Raw genomic sequence first — 24120 nt, 5'->3', positions numbered from 1 at the left:
TAGGACTTCTTAGGTACATGCCAAGACTAAAAAGAACATATCACCAAAACTTGAGTTTGGGATTGTCGCTGGATGTAGAATTGACGATCGAATCGATAAATACCGAAATTGTGTACGGGAAAACAAAAATCGTATGCTTAGTATAACTCAGTGGTATTTTTATAATCTAAACATAAAAGCAAAACATAATACATATACAGTGCTCAAGTTAAAATTAGATTATGCTATGCAATTAACATGTCAAATATACAAGTTATATATATTCATCGATAACTTTAATTACATTTTTCTAATGTTGAAACATGTCAATTTTAATTCACCAATCATTTTATATCTCAAATTATATAATGATACATTCTATTTCAACTTCAAATCCATAATTTTAAATGAACATTCCCATTAATATTTCAAACCATTTCACATTTGAGCACTCCATTTCTCATTCCATTTCCATTTTTCATTTATTTGTCATTTAAATATCAAGTATATTGTTTTTACCATTTATTTCCATATTAACGCGACTTGGACTCAGACGGATACACGGATCCAACCAACACATCAATTTGGCACCCAATGCCTAATCGGATAAATCTGAAGCAAATAGTTGCACCCAGCGGTATCAATAAGTTTGACACCTAGTGCCTTATTGACTCATAGTCGAAGTAACCCTAAACTCTTCCTATCCTATGTCATGCCAACTATATCCGACTCTGCCTGAACAATTAATAGAGTTTCTATTTCATATTTCACTATCAACCAATATCTCAATTCACCTTTATTTTCATCATATACACATTTATTCAACATATGGTGACAATAGATCATCACAATATATACTCAATTTCATATTTGTATAAATGTATACAATTTTCATAAATATTCAATTTAATCCTCAGAAAAATCAATCAATTCAACTCAATAGAATACAATCCAGTTCATCTCATCATCACAAAATGATTCACCTTATATTCTTACCATGCACACACAGTTCAAAATGCAGCAATTTACAAGTAGTTCGGATTATAGAAACACAAACCGTAAACTCCAAGCTATTCGTCGACAACTTTATCTTTTTTTTTGAGGAATTCGGGTCAACGTTAGGCACAAATTAAAAAACATAAAATTATCGATTCACAACCATTTTCACATTCAATTTCAAAGTTATGCACCTTTTGCATTTTATTCAATATAGTCTCTAAAACTGAGACTAACATACTTTCAATTTAAAACTCCAATTTTTATATTGATTTCACTCTAGGCCTAATTTAACTTCCTATTTTTCATTTCTACCATAAATTTTGAAATTTGTGCAATTTAGTCCCTATTGCACAAAATCATAAATTGACCTTACAATTTAATCCTTTTTCAATTCTAAACTTAAAATCTATCAAAATAACACCTCAAGCTTCAATTATTCTATAATGGTAACATCTTAAAATTTAAAAATAACAAAAATTAAAACATAGGTCAACTAGCTTATGCTTTTAGGATTCCGGAAACATAAAAATTATAAGAAAGTGACTAAATCGAACTAACCAAATTAGGGCTTGAAACCTTGGAAAATCCTAGTCGTGGGTTGAAATCTTCTCCACCTAGGTTTGAAGCTTTGTAATTGTAATAGAAAAATGGTTTTCTCTTTCAATCTACTAAGGTTTTTATCTTTTATTAAATTAATTAACTTTTTATTTTATTACAAATTTTAAGAATATAAATCCATATTGCCCTCCAGTAGTAATTTAAAAATGGTTTAATTACCTCATACGTCCCTCAGCCAAGATCTACTTAATAATTCACTAGCAATTAAAATTTTGACACTTTTACGATTTAGTCCCTATACTCTAATTAAGCATTAATTCGCCAAAATTACTGGACTAAAATTCAAGTCACCTCAAATCTAATGTAAGGCCCAATACTTGCCCGACCCGTAATAAAATAAACCAATCCAAATTTAAAAGTCCTCAGTCCAAACACATGGGCCCAACATGGCCCAAATCATTTTTAACCCAATACCCATACAATTGAAACCTTAAACCCAAATTTAACCCAGACCCAATTCCTAAAACAGTGGCCCAATTACTATGAGGCCCAATGCCCAAAACAATTCCAAAAACCCTAAGGCAGTAGGCAAACCCGAGCGCCGCAACAGCTCCACTCGTCCGCGCGTGTCAACCCTCTGCCCTCACGTGTGCCTCCGTACTCTCCGCATCTGCCACGCACACCGCTACATCAGCACCATGTACCTGCAATGTCACAAAAAAAACAACAGAGAACAAACAAACGAAAAGTGGAGCAGAAATCGACAGCAAAAAAAAAGAAAAAGAAAATAATTAAAACAGAAGGAAAAAAATAAATTTGTATTCTTTTCTTATTTTTCTTTTTATTTTCGGGTTATAAAAACCCCATGGATGTACCCTTTTTCGATTACACACACAGAATATCAATACAAACGAAAATTGAAAAGAAAAAGGTGATTTTAGATTTTATTTTGAAATTTTCTCTCTCGATTCTTTGTCTCTTCCTTTCGATTCTTTGATTCATTTTTCTTTTGATTTACTGTTTAAGAGAAAAAACAGAAGGAGAGTGGTTATACCTGATATTGGAATCGTTGTTTGCTCCGTTGTGATCGGAGTCGAGCGACGATTCAAAAGATTGGAGAACTTCCGAATAGCCGGATTGTGGAGTGGTGCCTGTTTTTTTCTTTTTGGTTTAGGTTTTTTTTTATAAAAAATGAACAAAATATTGAGGTTTAGTGTTTCTTTTGGCTTATAAGCGACCTACGAAACGACGCCGTTATGCAATGGTGTTAAAATGGTGCTATTTAGGGTTTAGATCCGCGCGGTGACCCGACCTAGGGCAGGATTCGCGCTTTCTGGTTTATTGGACTATTTGCGCAATCAATCCTCTCTTGTTTTGTATTATTCTAATTCGATGTTCTGCAGTTTTTTGATTTATACTATATCATTTATCCTGATTTCAATTTGGTTCATGGTTAAACGGTGACGTTTTCATTACTTGAATTTGAATTCTTAAATTTTTGCGTTTAATTGCTGTATTAGTCCTTATGCTTTCGACTGATTGCAAATTTAGTCTTCTAAGTCCTGTAATTTCGATTTAATTATTTTTTAATTTTATTTTTATTTCTCATTAGTCATAATGTTTTGTTAAATTTCTTAAATATTATTGGCTCTTATAGTGAATATATTAAAGAAAAATTCATTCAAATTTAGTTTTTTATATATAACATAACGTAAAATTAGCTTAGTATTTTTAATATGTTTATTTTTAATAAATTTTCAATATTAGGATTAACATTGTTTTCAAATATTTTTTTATTATAATTTTAAGGAACAACATATCGTTATTTAAAATTATTATTTTCATGTTTGGAGTTTATTAACATTGTTTTTAAAATTTATCCTTTTTATTTTTAAACTTTATATCATTATATGTTTCATTATCTATATATGTAAAAATGTTTTTTATAATAATTTGACATACTTCGAACATATTTTAGTAATTCATTTTGTGTTATAACTTAATTTTCGTTCGATATAATGTTTTTAAATGCTACTATATGTGCTATTAAATTATTTTAAAAAATATATATTATTATTTTGATATTTGATACTATTATGATTATAAATTTCAAGTATTTTTATATCTATATATGTACCTTAAGTCAATTTTATTTATATATAATTTACTTCTTTCAAAACCTATCTAGGTGATTACTTTTAAAAAAAAAAATCATATATGTATTAAGACTTTTACATGGTTATTTTATATGTGTTATTTGAGGTAAATTAATAAATGTATTACTTGTTTCAAATTTATTTTACATATTATCATTCCATAATGTTATTCTTTTGTTTCAAGTCCATTTTGAGTTCATGTGTAAATGTTTCAACTTAAAAATGTTGTTATTAATAAATGTTGTATTTTATTCATTTGATATTTGCATAATATGATAAAAATTGTTGTAGCCATTTTTGTTTGAATTTATCCTTTGTTTATTATTCCTCAATATGTATTTAGATTACGAATTGTATCTTTTACATTATGTATTTCTATTCAATCGTGTTTCATTTGTAAAAATTGTATTTTATTAAAGCACTACAATCATGCTATTTCATAATCTTCAAAAGAAAGACTTGGTGTTCATCGTTCTCGATTGGATTGTGCCCTAACTTACTGGGTTTCAATTCTTTTCGATGAATTTAGATGGCCAAGTACTTATTTTATTAAAACTATACAATTTCAAAATAAAACTTTTGAGATTTCAAGATGTTAGATCCTAACTTACTAGATATGACATTTAGTTATCTCGATTTTAAAATAAAGGCAATATTTGGTGTTTAGGAATCTCGAGAAATTAAACCCTAACTTACTGGGTTCTAATTTCTTGATTGACCCAAATAACCAAATATCCTTCTCAAAATATATGAATTTTTTAAAATAAAAAAATGAATCTAACTTCGAAAATTGAACGGTTGCACTCTAACTCACTAAGTGTGGCGATTATTTTCTATGAAATGGGTCCGTTTTATCATCTGATTCAATTGCTTAGATTTAATTTCATGGGATCGTATTTAAAAATCTTTTCAAGTTTCGACACTAAGACATTAAACAATCAATTCAGTACCAATTTTGGGCGTTACGAGGGTGCTAACCCTTCCTCGTACATAATCGACTCACGAACTTATTTTCTTAAAATTTCACAGATCAAAATCATTTTCAAGGTGAGCCGATCACACCTCCAATAAAGATCGGTGGCGACTCCATTTTCAAAGTCGATTCCCATTTTTTAAATACCTTAAAAATGGTTTTGACATCAAACTTCATAAATATTTAATGATTCAATATTTACAAGTCTAATTTACGAAAATGGGGTCTCAAAACCACACTTTCTGGTACCACTAACTTTCGAGTCGTTACATGGAAGGGTTACACGACCATGTAGCTAGGCCGTGTAACAGACTATGGTCGTGTGGTAAACATTAAAATTAACCTACAGGAGAGGCACAACCATGTGGCAAGCCGTGTGGGAGGGTTGTGGCCGTGTCGTTCAGGAACTAGCCTATGGTTTGCAGGGGAACATGGTCGTGTAGTCCACCTATGTGGTCCACACGCCTTTGTACGAGACTGTGTGGCCCTAATCCTACACACGATCACCACTGATTCACTTGGGGAAGAACACATACATTCCACTGCATTACTGATCGACGTTCCTCACACCTAATTTTGATATAGTTATTTTAAATCTGGTTCTTCAAACGACATTTACACAAGAATTAACGGTTGGTTTCAAGATTTGGGCAAGATTCGTAAAAGATTGATTAATTGAACGAAAGATTTATGTTGGACAATGGAATTATGAAATCTAATCATTGAAACGAAGTATACTTACTGATTTTTGTCTAAGATCTTGAATGCCACTGACAATGGTTCTAAATACCGATAGAAATTAAATGAACGGGGAACGATCCAATAGGGGAAAAATAATTAGCAACACAAAGATTGCAAAATTTGGTGCAAGAATGAGACAAAAGGAAATAAAAAGAAAAGAAATAGAGAGATGCAGAGCAAATTCTATTAAGATTTGAAAAGGGGCCATTTGAAAATCTAATTAGAAAAAAAGAGAGAAAAAGATGGTGGAATTATAATTAGGAAAGAATTGGTTAAATTTCTAGGGTTTGTAAACCCTAAGGGTTACACATATAATTTACCATAGAGCTTTGCGAAATTTTCAAAATTAAAAGAGAAAATAAGGCTTGAACATGGGTCTTTTAGGAAGGGCTCTAATGCTTTAACCATTGAACCTATAACTTATTATTGTTTCATTTTGACACTTAATTGTACATATTTAAAATTTTCGAGAGATTTTCGAAAATCAAAAAATTAAAAGGAAAAAGAGGGCTCAAACTTGGGTCTTTTGGGAAGTGTTCTAGTGCTTTAACCATTTAGCCTATCGCTCATTTCTTGCTTAATTCAGAAACCTAACCGCATATAAATTTCGGGGCGGCAATTTGGGCATTTAAACAAGGCTTTGCCGAAAATTAAAAGAAATGAGTGGAAGAGGACTCAAAGCTTAGCTTTTAAGGAGGAGGCACTAACGCCTAACCATTCAATCTATTTCTTATTTCTTTCTTATTTTAGACATTTAGTCGTATATATTTATTTTGGAGTGTGACTTTACCCTAGTTTACCAAAAATAATAAAATAGGAGGAAGGGAACTTAACACTTAACCATTAGGCCTGAAGCCTATTTCTTAGTTAACAAACACACATGATAACTTTATACATTGGGACATGACCACCCCAAGTTTCACAAACTTGACCAAATGTGGCACTCCACACCTAGCCAGGTTAGACCGACTCGAATCCAGAACGTTACTTTAGTCACTTACGTGACCTCCATACAACCACCAATCACACTACACAAATTTATTTACATGCATATTCATCAATCATATAGTTCAAGGTAAACATACAAGTCTAAAAAAACATGCTTCTGTAGAACTACTCTTGATCAGACCAACATCGGGGGTGAAATCGTCATTTAACATACAACATAAGTAACATTTGTAATTCAAAAATGAAATCATTTGTTCAGTATAAAACAATTTAATAAGGGAAACAATTGAAAGAAAATACCATAATTGATAAGTAAAACTTATTTAATTTTTAAAGCAAAGTTTAAGGACTAAATCATAAATTTAGTAAAATATTTAGTAAAACCTTTTTGTAAAATCGAGAGTAAAATTATGGAATTATCCATATAGAACTTAATCATGCAAATTTTCAAGTCATTTCATAGTATTTAAGGACTCCAATTGTAGAGCATAAAAATCAAGACTCAATTGCAAAGATAACAAAACACGTTCAAAACCTATATATGACACATTAACACCTATCCACACATACTATTTCATGTTTTCATGCCAATTTTCCTATTCTAACATATCGTATATAGATCATACAAATCATGCTCAATTACACTAAAACATACTTTAACATACTTTAACACTATAACTAGTTAGTTATACTAGCATGTAAACCTAAAGTGCATCTTATGCATATTACTAAGTGCATAATAGGTTCATACCTTACCATTTGGTCATTTAAGCTTCTCTCAATGTTTAGCAAGTCATTCAAGCATATATAACAATAATTCACTATGCACATGCATATCATCCAACATGCAACCAAAACTTAGCAATCATGCATATTCAAGATTTAAATTCAATCAATCAACCACAAATCTAATTCTTCTAACCCAATTTTTGGGATGTAACATGTATATATTAATAATTTAAAATTAACATAATTGAAAAATAGTGCCACATAAATAATTGTGTTAAGATAATAAAAAAATTGAATCAAAATTAAAATTTCATACATATAATTACACCAAACCAAAGTTAGTATATTACATTGCACACACTAAATCAAAGTTGATTTATTATTTTAAGATTTATTGATGGTTGTTGAGACCACCAAATATAAATGTCCTACGCTTTAACTAAATTAAAAAGTAGTATAGAGAAGTAGGGTCAAGCCCACAAGGACTGGGATTCCTAGTATCATTTTTAGTGTGACCAGATTCCAAAGTTGTGGCAACTGTTGCGCCCACAACTTGTAACTTACTGAGCTGAAAATAAATCAAAGGGGGTTTTAGATGACTAAGGTTAAAAATATAAAAATTAAGAGAGCAAAATTGTAATAGCCTGATTTTTAGAAATGTTAAAAACAGTGGTACGAGACCATCAAGTTTAGAAAATAAGCTCGTAAATTTTATTATTTAATAATTACGAGTCAAATATGATTTTTAAGAGATTTTTGAATTAGTAATTTGTGTTTTATAAAAATTTATTAAGTCAAGAAATTGAGAAAAAGAGGTATCGAGACCTCGATGTTATAAATTGAGCCGTAAATATTTTTATAAATATTTACGAATATTTACGAGTGTCAATATGGTAGTGTTAAAGTTTCGTCAGAAAATTTTAACGTTTCGGCAGTCAATTAATTAAAAAGGACTAAATTGAAAAGATACAAAACTTGCTAAAGTGATTAAATAGCTTAAAAATTAAATAAGAAAGGACTAAAAGAGTAAATGGACCAACTTAAGTTGTAGAGACGGCATACCTTTAAAAAAAATCAAAGATTTTTTTATGTATTTAAGGACAAAATTGGAATTACAATAAAGTTTATGTGGCCAAAATTTATTTTAAGGATTTCAAGACCATTTCTTCTTGAAATTTTTGTGGGAAATAGTCATGGAAGAGGGTTTAGAGCTGGTCTTCCATATTTTAGCTTCAAGTAAGTGTAATTCTTACTTTTTCCTTGAATTTTTATATTTTTAGACTTTTACAATTAGGTCCAACTTAGTATTCTACTAGTTTCTCATTTTATTGAAAGTTTAGGAAGATACCATTGATAAGTTCATATGATTTTTGTTATTTGAGGATGAAATTGATATGTTAATGGATGTTTAAAGGTGTTTTATTAAAGAATTTTGGATGAAAATATGTTCTAGGGATTAAGTTGAAAAGTATTGAAATTGTGGAAAAATTTTGAAATTTCATGGAATCCATGGGCTGTTATTGATATGCATGAGAATTATTAGGCTTGGATCAAGGATTAAATTGCAAGAATTTCATTTTTTGTGCCTTGAGACGAAATTGTCATGTGTTAAAAGTTTAGGGTCAAAATTGTAATCAATATATTGCACTAAAATAGTTTTGGGCAGTAGTAGTGTGCCAACTTTGAAAAATCACCAAAAATCGTGGGAATTGAATTAGAAGATGAGTAAAATATGAAATTAAAGCTTATTGAGGGTGAGTTTGGATGGGCGGTGCGTTTACCTGCGGTTAGTATATAAACAGCGGTGGCGGTGAGATTAGATACTGTAGCGATAGTGTAGCGTGAGACAAAAAGTAAGCGAAACGCACCGCACCCAATTTCCCATCCAAACCCACCCTGAGTCTAGTTTCTCATAGAAGAAACGGTGTAAGCAATGGAATTGTAAATCATGAGATATAATAAATTTTGTGAGACAGAGTGAGAATAATTTTGGAATCCCCTGTTGTGAATTTGGAAAATCATTAAAAATTGTAAAAAATTAATTATAGGTTAAAACTTATATTTTTAGAATCCTGAACGAGTCTATTTTCATGAGAAATAAACGGGAATACCATCCAAATTCTGTACAATGAGATAATCAATTTTTAGTGAAGAGAGGTCAGAACTATCGAGTAGTGCAATAGGGGAAATTTTAAATAATAAACTGTACTTATTGGCTAAGTAAAAAATTCTGAAATTTTATGGTAAAAATATATATGAATCTAGTTTCAGGGAAAATTAACAGATTTTAATTTGGAGCTCCGTAGCTCCAGAATAAAATAATTTAGTGACTTTGACTCAGATGGGCAGCTTTAAATTTACATATAAGTGAGTAATGAAATTATGTATAATGTTATTAAGCGTGTTATATAAATTAAGGATGTGGAATGGAGGGGAGGAGGAGGACAATAAAATATATGAATGAATTGTGTATAAATGGTTATATGCCCGATTATAATCAGTCAATGGTAAATTGAATGGTAAATATGTATTTGTATTGAAAGAATTATTGAGATATTGAAAAGCAATTGATCAAATGTTTAAGAAATTTAGTCATGGTATATATATGAGTGTGGTAATTTTGATATATGGATGTATTTTGGCTGTGGATTGATCATAATGGTAAATGTTATGTATATTTGGTCTATTAAGTGACATAATTGAGAAGTATGATAGGTGGGTCATTCTATGTGTGAGATGATGGTATAATTTGGCTTGGTTAAGTAAGTTAAAAGGATGATTACATCATTGAGGTTGCACTGATTAATTCGGTTTATGTGATGGAAATGTCAAGTACGTTTGTCTTTGATGCGTGATGATTATTTAATGCCATGAGAATTTGTTTATTGGTGAGGTTTAAAATGTATTTATATTTTGTTATATAACTTGTTTTGTAATTTATTTGACAAATGATAAAAATTAACTCGGTTACTATGTGAGGTGAATTATGATTTGGGCACATCTATATTCTGCAATAATAGATAAAATATATTTATGTCATTTGTGATTGGTTAAACACTTGGGCTAGTATAAGGTGTATATTTAGTAAGGTTAGTTGGTAATGAAGTAACATGTTTTGGTTTAACATCGAATAGAGAAAATTTGTACTATCTTTGTGGCTAATATTGATAGTTGTATGGGAGATGAATGGATAATGTATATGTGACTCTTAGCTTATGAGATATTGAGTAATTGATATTTACAATAGTTAAATAGGAAAATGTGACGACATGAGAATATGTAATGATACAGATCAATTCAGGTACTCGTGATGAATTCAACAAATAAGTGGAAATTTATAAATTCATACGACGAGGAAGTGAAAGATTGTGAGTATATTAGGCCACGTAAACCCTAATTAGCGAATCAAGAATAACAATTTGAAAGTTTTAGTTTAGATGAAATTTTACAACTCGGTTTAATATTGTTAAAAGTGTATGTGTTCTGGTAATACCTCGTACCCTATTCCGGCATCGAATACGAGTAAGGGGTGTTACAAAAATAATAATCGAATTATAATTGAAAAATAAAATTAAATAATTGAAATGAAATTAGGAAATCAAATATGCGAATTCTTAACCTTAGACTCGGAATATTCCAAACTTGAGTCGATCATTGGAAGTGAATTTTTCCTTCTAAACAATAAGCTAGTTATAGCGACTAATGACGCCTCAACTGCCAGCTCTTCCTTATGTAGTTGATTCCGATACAACCTGCAAAACAAGCCTTACTGACTATCTAACCACGTAACACACGTCCACAATTTAAGATCTCGACAGTCTTTTGATCTAGAAGAGCCCAACTCGAATTAACGACCTTAACCACTTAGATCGTTTAAAATTGATCACTATCTCCATTGACAGAATCCAACTGGCCTTTTCTCACCTAGACATGTCAATTTGTTCGCGAGAACTTGAACGCAACAGACGATCGTCTTGTTTTCCCAACTATAGGACATACTACTCCAACCCAACGTGTAACACCCTTAACCCCTCTCTGTCGTCAGGGGTATTACTAACCAATCAGAACATTTAATTACATCGCAAGTAATAGTATAAGCTAACTAATATCGTCATAATATACAGGGGCATATCATGCCAATCTAATACTTGCATAATAGTGTCTTATATAATCAAATAGTGTATCATGCTATACAATGCTAAACTTGGTCTTCCACTGTCTACACTCTTATCACTATTTATCTATTCATGAATGCTAGAAGTTGAATACATAACAAGACTATTCCAATTATTAGCATCAGAGTATTGGTCCATACTCTAACTATTACTACCTTCAATGATGTTAGTAGAATTCACTTAATTCAAGTTTGCTAATTCATTCCAATTCAGAGTAAAAGTTACTCTTATAGCCTCTATTTCGAGTCTACGGGACCCTAAAAATAGTTTACAAATAGGCAGAGACTAATTTGGAACAATTCTAAAAGTTAGGGTCATTTTTGAAAATACCTAAAAATAGGAGACACACGGCTGTGTGGCAAGGTCATGTGGAATGCACCAGACCGTGTCTCCACCCATGGAACTCACTGACTTGGGTCACACGGCCATGTCCCAGGCTGTGTGTCAACCCTTGTGGAAACTAAACCTATACTATTTTTCCACACACCTGTGTGTGTTGCCCGTGTATGGCACACGACCGTGGACAGACCGTGTGCACCTAAATGTACCTTAAAAATTCAAGTTTACCATTTTATGCTTACTTGGACATTAAGCAACTCAATTACTAACCTATTAACCTATCAAAACTCACACAAAAATGCTCAAAACATGCTAAAATAACCATCTTAAGTGTCTAACCAATGCACCCTCATTGGTATCACATTTTATACCATCAAATACACCAACAACACATCAACCATTCAAATACTTTCATTCATACCAATTTTTTCATAATTGAACCAATATTTAGCTACTTAGGCTACCAATATTTTAGCTAAACACATACCAAAACTATAAATAGGCTAACATACCAACATAGCCTCAACCATATATACAATTAACCAACCATCATTTCACTAGCAAACCAAAATATCAACATCTTATAAACAACATAAACAAAGGACTTCCTAAGTACAAGTCGTTACAAAATAAGATATCACCACACTTAAGCTCAGAATTTATTGTTGGATGCTGAGTTGGCAATAAATTGAAAAGCACCTAGACTGCGCACAAAAAACAAAGCCACACGTTGAATATAACTTGGTGGTATTTATATAATATGAACAATTTAAGCTTGATATAAATAGATAAGATATAAGGATGCAATAAGTAATGTTGTAAAATTTGGTAATCACAAATTTTAGCATATGGTAATACTATTTCATATGTTCAAGCACATATCAATGATATTCCATGTATATAGCATTTGGTAATCCAACTCATGCAATGGCATGATTCATCTTTTTTATCAATACTTGAATTCATTTCAAGATTCACATCTCATTTCATCATTTCATATTTCATTTCTCATCTCATTTTCATTTCTTAACTTTGTCATCTCAATATCAAACACATACTATTTAATTTCCCCTATTAACACGACTCAGACTTGGACGAATACACAGATCCAACCAACACACCAGTTTGGCACCCAGTGCCTCATCGAATAAATCTAAAGTAATAACCACGCCCAACGTTATATAAATTGACACCGAGTGTCTTATCGGTTAAACTGAATTAAATTGGCCTCATCGACTCAGAGTCGAAGAAATCCCTGAACTCTTCCTATCCTATGGCATGTCATCTATATCCGACTCAGCCTAAAACAGTTAATAGGGTTTCCTTTCACTTTTCAATGCAACCAATGTTCCGATTTCATATATGTACATTAAGACACACATATATATTAATTTGATAGCAACCATAATTTCTCAATCCACATATTTTTCAATTATGTAACATTTTCTTTCATAAACAACCATCGATTCTAATATTCCAATCGAATAACAAATCTCACCTTAATGCTTACCATGGCAATTATATCAATATGCATCATTTTTTAGTTTATCTCAGATAATAGAAATATGAAATGTGAATTTTGAGCTATTCGACGTCGATTTTATCCTTCCCCTTTTTACTCTAGGATTCCTGTACGAAGTTAGCTACGGAATAAAACAATTAAAATAAATCAATATTACACAATTCAATTTCACATTAAATTTTCAATTTTTTACGCTATATTTGCTTAAACTTCAATTTAGTCCTTAAACCGAGACTAATTTTAATCACCACATTTAACTTTATATGTTTATACTAATTTCACTTTAAGCTAAATTTAGCTCCCTATTTTCCAATTTGACCCCTTAATTTTAAATTTTTCTCAATTTAGTCCCTATTGCTCAAATTCAACAATTAATTCCACAATATAGTCCTTTTCCACTTCTAACTTAAAAAATCTATCTATTTAATCCCTAATACTTAAACTATTCAACAATAGTAAAATCTAAAATCTTAAACACTACTAAAAATTACAACTTGGGTCGGGTAGCCCTAGGTACTAAGATTCCAAAAACGTAAAAGTTACAAGAAAATGACTAAATTATATTAACCAATTTGAGCTTAAACCCCTAATTCCCCAAAGCTGTGCATTCTCTTTTTCTTTTCTTTCTTTCTTTTCTTTTCTTTCTTTTCTAGTTTGCATGCAATCCTCTTTCCATTTTCTTTATTATTTCTTTAATTATATTTTCATTTTATTTCTTATTATTATAACATATATTGTTATAACTTATACATATTAAGTTAACATAATATTATATATATACACATCATAAATGTTTCATTATGGCCGTCCACTTTAAATGAAACAAAGGTATAATTTCTTCCTTAGTCCCTTTAATTTATTTTAATCTATAATCTAACTTTTAACCCTTACGCGATTTAGTCCTTGCTCCTACTTCATGCAATTACCTATCCAACATTTAATTCACTACAAAAATAACTTCGTACATATTTAACTAAATATTTATGAGTTCATTTTTCAGGTACAGAGTCCCGAACTTACTTTTTGACACCCTTGACTATCGAGTCGTTTCACAATGTGCACTTTTTGAGTTGAAATTGAATAAACTTTAATGGATGATTGTAACTATCCAATATTCTAGAGAGAATGAATACCATGTTGTAAGGTTTTAGTGCGAGTTCATTTCTCATGATTCTCAATCAAAATGATAACTAGCCTAAAGCTAAATGGAAATATGTTGAGCATGAAATTAATCATAAACTATTCGATTATAGGAGTGGATTTTAATGAAAAGATAATAGGTGAAGAAGGGGGAGAATTAAAAGGGCAATTGCACCAAAATATAAAAAGAGAAAAGAAATGACAGATTTCTTCAAATGTAATAGACACAAGAATGTGCTAAATTTCCTTTTAAATTCATGTCACACCCCAAAATTGGGGCTAGAAGTTTTGAGGGTAAATTAGGAATTTTGGCTCGGAATGAGTTTAGAAATTTTGAATTATGGTAACCAAAAATTGTTTTCGTATATGGCATTTTGAAAATTAATTTTTTTTTTTTGAAAATAATGTTCAAAGGACTTTCAATTTTGAAATAAGGACTGGTTTGTAAAATGGTCTAAATTATGAGTTTTTAAAGGCAATTAAACCAAATTTTAAGTTTTACCCTATTTGTCATCCATTACATTCCAAAGCTCCTCTCATTCAATTTTAATTCCCAAAATCTATTCCCTTGATTTCTTTCATTCTCCCAACGATAAACCTCCATTGAATTTTAAGAAAAACTCCCAAAAAATACCATAGATTTCTCTATAGTTTAACTTTTGGGTTTTTTGGGTTTTTGATCAAATGCTTAGTTTTTTTGTCAACTATGGTAATAATTTGATTCCATGTTAGTTTTTGATGTTATTTGATCCTTTAAATTGAGTTTTTAGCTGTTAAATCGCATGTTTTAAATAAAAGCCGAAAATTGGGTCGTTAATGGTGGATTTCAAGATTTTGATTAAAAACATGGTTTCAAAGTATTTTTCAATTATTTTTAACATGATTATAAGGTTTCTAAACTTAATTTAAATTTTCGTTGAAGACTTCCAACATTTTAATGAATTTTCGTGAAAGTTATCATAAACATGTCGAAAATTTTGATACCATGAATTGGGTAGTTTTAAGTAGTCTAAAGGTTGAGAATCAGTCATAGGTGAATAATCAGATGAACGGAATCAATTTTAGGCAAAAACATTATTCATAGATGAATAATTAGATGAACGGAATCAATTTTAGGCTTGAATTTTAAGTTTGCTATGTCGAAGGTTTCGATTACATGATAATTTAGCTTAGGCTTGGGCTTTGATTATTTGAAGTGAGTCTTTGGTTGATTTTTTCTTGTATATATTGTGTGATTATTATGTGTGAAGCATCAAAACATTGAAGCCTTCAACAAGTAAAGATAAAGGGAAGGAAAAGCTAGTTTAAGCTTTCAGCAATTAGGCGAAAGCGTGATCAGTGAGTGTTTAGAATCGCTACTTGTAGACATGATTCATAATGTTAATTGGGAGCTTAGGAATAGCCTAAACCCCTATCCTAAGTTTCAAGTGAAAGCTTTCTATTTCCCTTTCTTTATTTTGGCAATTATGTGATTATGTGAATAATTGTGAATTGATTATTACGATACGATATTGTGATATGAGACATGTGTGATGACTATTGTGAATTGTGTTGTGGGCATGATATACATGTGAAATGAAAATGATAATGATATGCTAATAATGCAAAAATGTAACTAACAAGTAAAATTTTGGTAAGTATATATGTGTTGAATTGTAGAATGAAATATTATTATGACAGGTAATATGTGAGAATACTTGTATGTGTTATATGATGTACTGATCTTAATGCACACATATGTGGTCAAATATGTGATGGCTCATGAAAATTATTGTGGCACTTAAAGTACAAGTAAATGTGAATCTGATAAGCATACATTGTGTACTAGTTGTGATGCAAATTGATGAATATGAACAAAGATTATGTGCATTAAATCAGTAATTAAAAATGTGTAATTATGGATATTTTGGCCTTGTGATTTATTGAAACCGTTGGATATAGTTGGCATGCCATAGGATTGTGAGTACTCACCTATATGTATTTTGGCATTGAGGCCCTAAGACAGGTTGGAGAGATAAGGGAATGCGAGCTAAGCTCCATTCAACGGGACATGTTTGGTGTGTTGGAGAATGTTAGCTTTATGCTTCACTTTTTGGGACATGTTCAACTCCATGAGTCAATTGGTGTGTTGGAGATTCGTGTATCCGATATGTGGTGATAGAGCCCACTTTTATGTTTCATAGCCTCAAGTGTCTATCATTTAAATGTGATCTTATATATTGTGGTAATACGGTGTGAAATGGATGCAAAAACATATGAATAATATGCTAAATGAGTTGGTTTAAGTTTCATGAAAATGTTAGTATATTCTCATAGTAAATTGCGTATGTAATAGTGGTTTGAGTTGTTTCCATTTAACTTGTGAATGCATGTGAATATATCAGCTAGGCTTGTGAGCTATTAAAGCATGTATACGTTGTTTAGTCATGATGAATTATTGTTAAATGAATTACATATATAAGCGAGTTGAGTGTAATTACATGTAGGAGTATATGCTAGTTTTATGATATAATGAAATGTGAATATGTTATTTTGACTTGGTTAAAATATTTTTGTGAATGTGTTGTAGTATGCTCTTGTTTAACCTTTGATATTGTGTATACTTTTTGGTTACTCCAGTATTTACTGAGCTTGTTTAAGCTCACTCACTCTCTCTAACCATTGCAGATATTTAGTGTTTGAGGTGTGAGCGGTGCGAGGATATCAAGGAAGTGATCCAAGTTAGGCTTTAGTATTTGCATAGGTGGTATTAATATTATTCTTTGAACTGCAAGGATAAGGCAATGTCATTATACTTTGATTGATTATTATTGTGGTCATCATGATATTTTATGGGTTTAGTTTTCTAGCACTTTTGATGGATGTTATAATTATTTCATTGATATTGTTTTTGGCTGAATATTTGTTATGTTGAAGTACCATGAACGATATGAATGGTCAATGAACGTTGAATAATGTGGTATAATTGTTGCATGAACTTTTCCATAATTTTTTGATTACTTTCATAGCTTATTTGGTCTTAGGATTTATAGATGTTGTTCTTGTTATATTGTTTGCTTACTTGGACATGTTTTCGATGATTGAACCATTATTGTGGTCATTTTGGTGATTACTTGATAAAGTAAAAGTTGCATGTTGAGTAGTTATTATTTTGAATGGATTATATTCCTTAAACTACTAAATTTTTGTGGTTTGGAGTAGAGGTATCAGTATTCGTATTTTAAAAACGATACCTCCATGATTTTTGAAAGTGTAGGAGCTCAGGAACGTAATTTGGTATCGATACCATATCACAAGTATTGATACTCGGGGTAGAATAATCGATACTTTATAAAAGGTACCAATAATTTCTGAGATTTTAATTTTAAACGCGAAACAAAATGCTACTTTTGGTGCTGATTTTCCAATTGATATCGATACCATATAAGATAAATATCAATACATTTGTGTCAGTATCGATACCTACGTAACTTGTTTCAGAATTTCGCTAAGTGACTCTAATGCATGTTTAATTGATATTATAAGTTTGTTTGAAGTATGTTTGGTATGTTTTAATGATGATTAATATATGCTTGACTTAAAATTTTGTAAGAACGCTAATAAAGAGGACAATTGCCTATTAATATGACATTTTATAGTGTGTGTGATGCGCGACGGTGGTGTGACATCTTGATATTCGGACTCGAGGATCAGATCGGGTATAAGGTGTTACAATTCAAGTGTATTTTCGTGCAATACACCTTTAAAATAGCCAATTTCACATGATTTTCTCCTAGAATCATGCTTAACAACCAACCACAAAATTGAATTTTTTTTATAAATATAGGATTTAGTTAAAGTAAAAAATCTGGTATCAACCCAAAAATAATTCTGCAATTTTCAATTCAGCTATTCATCTTGCTTTTTGTTCCAATTTCGCCCGATTTTGCTCCTTTTTGAACCTTGGCACTCCAATTACATCCTTAATAAAATTTAAGTAAGAAATCACAAACTTAGTAGCATTCTATTCAAAAATTGACAAAAAATAAGTACATTAAACACATAAAATGAGATTGCTATAATTTATCCTAAACAAATTCAATACCAAACTTTCTTTCTTCATTTTCTTTCACCTTTATTGGGTAAATTTGCAATTTATGCCAGATTTTAAAAAAATTAGGATTTTAGGTCAATTTTGCTGATATTTAGGGAAATAGGCCATTTTGGAGAGAGAAATAGAAAGTGCGTCTTGCTAAACGTGTTTTTTACCACCTTAGTTGAAAATGTGTCCTGCTAGACATGTTTTTTTTGTTTCTCTATCTAATTTTTTTGTGTTGGGTGTTGGAAATTTAGGGAGAAAGATTTATTTGTGCTTGTGTTTGAGGTAGACATTGTGATAGTTTTAAGGTATATTGAGTTCACGGTGATGCGATAGTGCTTGGAGACTCACACATTTCATCTTTCGTGTTAGGATAGAACCATCACCTTACAAGTTGTGGAGTATGCCTCACATTTTAGATAAAATAGTAAGTGATGTCCCGACGAGATAAAGCTCAATGTCGTGATGAGCAACAGATGTCATGACGAGAAGAAAGCCTTCATCTCGACGACGCGACACCTCCTCATCACGATGACATGAATGCTATGTCATGACATTGCAACGTGTTCATCAAGTTTATCAATTTTTTCTCTCTGTTAAACTCTGTTTTTGTTTCCCACTTAAACTTTGATTAACTTAGGGATATTCTAGTCATAAAAGCTATGAATTTCAACATCTAAATATGCCTTAGTTACTCTAGGTTTAGAACATAGAAAATAACATAATTAAAAGAGAATTTTGTGTTTCAGTTTGAAGGGTTTTTCTTCCAAGGTTTCTAATTTTTCTTTGTTTTGATTTTGTCCATCTTGTACTAGTTTTTTATTAGTGAAATCTCTTTTTTCCCGTGGTTTTTTACCTCTTCGGAGGAGTTTTTCACGTAAAATTTTTGTGTTCGATCTTTTCAATTTTTTCGTTATTATTCTTATTCGTTGCTTACACGAGTTTATCCCCAACAGAAGCCTGTCGCATTGCAACTCAAGCTCCTAATTCACAGTGCTTATACAGTCATAGGTTGAAGTATAACTAGGGCTCCTAGTTGATGGTGGTTATACAATCATGGGTTAGAGTATAACTCGAGAGCCCAATTGACAATGGCTACGTGGTCACGGGTTCAAGTTTCATGATACCAAAAAGGATGGTTTATAAACTCGATACATAAGTATGAAACCATAATCATAGGGAAAAATAAAATAGCTTTCCAATATAATCAAGTTATTGATTTTCTACATCTCCATCATATGCAGTATCGTTAACCTAATTATCTGAAACCTATGGCAGAGTTGGGGGAAAGAGGACTTTGAAGAGGTGAATGGTTGTGATGATGGAGTGAAAGCTAAAACTCGAGTCGGGGTGGCAACTGTTTTAGTTATTAATAAGTTATTTAATCACAATAATCGTTGTTGACCGGAAAGGATTTCAGCTTTTCTCCACCGTAACAATCACTCGTCCCTCAGAAATTTCTCTTGCCCCTAACTCTATCGCAAGTTTCAAATAAAGGGATTAAGGATACTAATTTGGTGGAGATGAAAAAAATAAGCTTATTATACCGGAAAACCCCTTAATTTTTCCCTATGATGATGTTTTCAAACTTTTTCATAGGGTTTATAAAGTAACCTTTTTAGGTGGCATGAAACTTGAATCCATAACCGCATAACCACCATCAACCAGAAGTTGTAGTTATACTTCAACCTGTGACCATATAACCACCATGAACTGGAGCCTGAATTGCAATGAGATGGGCTTCTAAGGTGATAGTTCAATCTCCGCACTGCAGATGAAATGTGGGGGTCTTTTAGTGCCACTGCATCATCATGAACTCAAACATTCCTTAAAACCATCACACTTTCTCCCTCAAACATAAACACAAATAAATCTTTTTGTCTAAAAATTTCAACACTTAATAAAAAATATTAGAAGAGAATTTTTTATTTTATAAGGGACGGTGGCCGAGAAATTTGATGGAGTAGGAGGGAGCAAAACCCCTTCTATATAGGCAACCATGGGGCAATTGAAAAAAAGTAAGCAATGTGGAAGCCCAATCTGAAAATTATTCTTGGATGTTTGAAAATTATCCTGGGTCCTAGAATTCTTTTCACGTGTTAGGGTTGAAAATGGGATAGAAGAAAACGTGCCCTGTAGGACGTGTTTTCAACTTACGTGGCACAATGTTCTCTGAAAGTACGCCCAATAGGATGTACTTTTAGCCTACGTAGCAGACAAGTTAGCTAAAAATGCGTCCTATAGGATACACTTTCAGAGAACATTCTGCCATTTCAATTGAAAACACATTTTGTAAGATACATTTTTCCCTCCCATTTTCAACCCTAACCCGTGAAAAATCCCCAAAGTTGTAACTCTAACTCTAAACTAGAAATTCTCGACACAAGATGGTAATAAAAAACTCCTACCAATAGCTTTTGCAAAAATAGGAGGAGAATCCACTGGTGATTGAGATTTCCTTTTTATTAACTTAAAAAGGCATGTGGTGTTGCAACCTGATATATATGCATCATTTTAGATAAGGGACACGAAATATAGGTTGCAATTGAACGGTGTGGAAGCCTCTAGGATCTTACACACCATAAGTATTGTATAAGACATATAGGGTGTAACTACATGGGCTAATATCATAAGGATGTTGAGTGACAACATGTTATTAACATGGGTATTTAGTTTCCACTATTTCCTATACCATTCTTTAATATGTATAGTGTTTGTATTCCTGGATATACTCTTTATTTATGTTGATTGGGTACGAGCTCGTCCAACATCATTTTCATGAAATGTTAGAGAACTTGTGGGCTATAAACTCAACCAATGTCAAATACCTTGATGGGATACCTAAGGAGCAGCGACACAATCATATGATGAAGGTTTACGATACAGGCACATGATAACTAACCTAGAAAAATGCACAAATTCCATATTGAAGGGGATGCGTCATTTATTAATATCCTTGGTGGTCAAAGAAACATATTTTCACTTAGTAGCATTATTTCCAAAGTGAGCGAAAAAATACTTTGGACAAATACAAGGCGATCACATTTAGTGCGAGGATGTGATGAAAGAAACTAGAGAAAATGTAGAAAGAGCGAACTCTATGTCTACAGTGCATCACTTGCGTCCAAATCAAATATTTCGGGTTACAGAGTTCCATAGACCCAATGAAGGTATTATTAGAGGATCATACCATGTATACTTGGGACGAAGGACCTACGACTGTGGGAGATTTCAAGCACTTCATTGTCCATGCGCACATGCAATTGTTACATGTTCTTTGACACGTCTAGATTGCATGAGCTATGTTGACAAAGTGTACAAAATAAGACGCATATATCAAGTATGGAAATTTGAATTCCCACCAGTCCCAAATGAAAGTATATGGTCGCCTGTATTAAGCGCTCCATTTGATTTGGTACCAAATATTTCATTGTTTCACAAGCCAAAGGTCGGTCAAATTCTACTCGGATACGCGATAATATAGATATTCGGGAGATGACACACCAATCAAAGTTTTGCATTTTTTGTAGGAACCCGAGGCATACTAAGCCAATATGTCCCACATTTAGGGGAAACATTGAAGACAAGACCTAATTAATATATTTATTCAATTTTGTATAGACATACAAAAAGAAGAAACAAACAAACAAATAATTTGTTCATTTTTTCATTGCATCTCATTTTTTTGGTAAATTGTAAATATTTATATATTACTGATGTAAAATACAATATAAAGATTTTTTTTTCATTTTTTTCTTAGATTGGAAATAAATAAGTATATATTATTGGTATGAAAAACAATAAAATACAATAAACCAATTTTTAAATTCTTTTTCTTAGATTGTAAATAAGTATATTATTGATGTAAAATACAACAGAACAACTTTATATATATAATTAGAATAAGTACATTATGGATGGAAAAAAATTAATACAATAGAAATTAAAAGTTAGAAAAGTAAATGATGATTTAAATGAATTTTAAAAAAAATCATCGGCATCATTAGGGTCGAATGTGTGTCACAACTCAGTGGGTGTCAATTGCGAGTAGGATTTATTCATATTTGGGGTTTCGACTACTTATCTTTTTCATCTTCATCATCATATTATTCCTTCGTGCTTGAGTGTCGTGTCGTCCAAGATTGTCCTCATATATCGTCCATTCTAGTAACAAGTGGTTGCGAACATGATTCACCTCGGTAGAACAATGATGTTGAAGGTGTTTGCGACATTATCAACGAATAAGTGTTTTATGTCACATAACCCGGTTGTAGATAAACTATTAGGATTATCGAATATGGCAGATACGTTGGTGTTGCTGCCTACATTGGCGTGTAGTATGGTGTTGGGAATAGAGGTGGTGCAAAAAATATACTTGTAGAAAGGGTTGATATAAGGTATAGTGGTGCATAAGGTGATGCTTGTGTAAAAATAACGGGGTTAGTGAAAGCATCAGAATAATATTAATCATATTGATTGGGAGGTGGTGCAACCATCGGTGCCACATATGGGGTTGGAGTTGATGAAGACTCCATCGAGGCATGTATTCCTGACCTAAGATTTAGGATTTTAAGGCTTTAGGGTTACCTAGTCATTTCCTCCTCCTGCAGTAAATATTGCTTATCATGATGTCTAAATCATGTCACGTAATCCAAAGAGATCGTCAATTTCGGTACGAGAATTGGTTCATGCATAGGTATGAAATCGTACTTATGATCTTAAATATAGATATATTTCTCGTGAACTTTCACCCAATCTTCATTGGTTCTTCCTTGCAAATCGACCTTGTGCAGTTCTTCAATATCTTGGGGTGACAGCGAAATACTTTGCCTAAACCCAAATTGGCACATCAATCAATCGGATTTGTGCATCTCGACCATCGTGAAAACTATCAATGACACCTTGCCGTGCCAGATATTGCGATTGGCCAAAAATTCGACTAGGATACATTCTTGAATTCTCAAATCAGCAAATGACATTCATTCAAACTATAGCACAAAATTATAAATTTTAATCAAGGGCCTAATTTTAAAATTCAAATCATTACGTAAATATTATATAATTTAAAAATTCAAAAACTAACCTTAACTTTCAATTGTTGATCTAATAGTAGTCAGATATCTTCAAGCTCATTCGTTATACCCATATGGGTCGCCTCATTGTTCCACATATTCAAATAATATGTTATTTCAAAAAATATAATAATGAAAAAATATATATTATGATAACTATATTATCAAATGAATTTTACATTATTACGAATGGGAAAGAATAAGAGGCATTTACTTGGGGACATAAAAATGGTAGTCGATACCATGCCCATGACTGTAGAAGGAGTAGGCAATAATCGATTTTAATTTTTATGGTTGCATTGCCCGGCACATCTCTCGATACAATGTCACCAACACAACTGATCCCTAACGAAGTCATCCTGCTTCTTTTAAGTCGATGAATTGTAGTAGCCACCTTAAATGTTCCAGGTTTTGAAAATTATCGGGCATTAGAAAACCCTCGATTAACCTTAGGATGAATGCTCGGACGTATTGTTCTATTTCAACGACACTCGCGGAGTTGTTGATATAATTAAATTTTTCTTCCAACCATTTCATCTCTATTCAACAACTAAAAAACTTGTTTGGCACATTGCCTAATAGTTGCTTGCAAATGCTGCTCCAATTGCCCATGACTATTGCCCCTGTAACAACTAGTCCATCCACCGGTAGATCTAGTTGTAAAGGTACGTCCTTGAGTGTAATTGTACACACTGCTTGGAAGATGGAATG

This window comes from Gossypium hirsutum, chromosome D13 (genome assembly GCF_007990345.1).
Source record: "Gossypium hirsutum isolate 1008001.06 chromosome D13, Gossypium_hirsutum_v2.1, whole genome shotgun sequence".
NCBI classification, from domain to species: domain Eukaryota; kingdom Viridiplantae; phylum Streptophyta; class Magnoliopsida; order Malvales; family Malvaceae; genus Gossypium; species Gossypium hirsutum.
Note: the sequence above shows the minus strand (reverse complement) of the source record.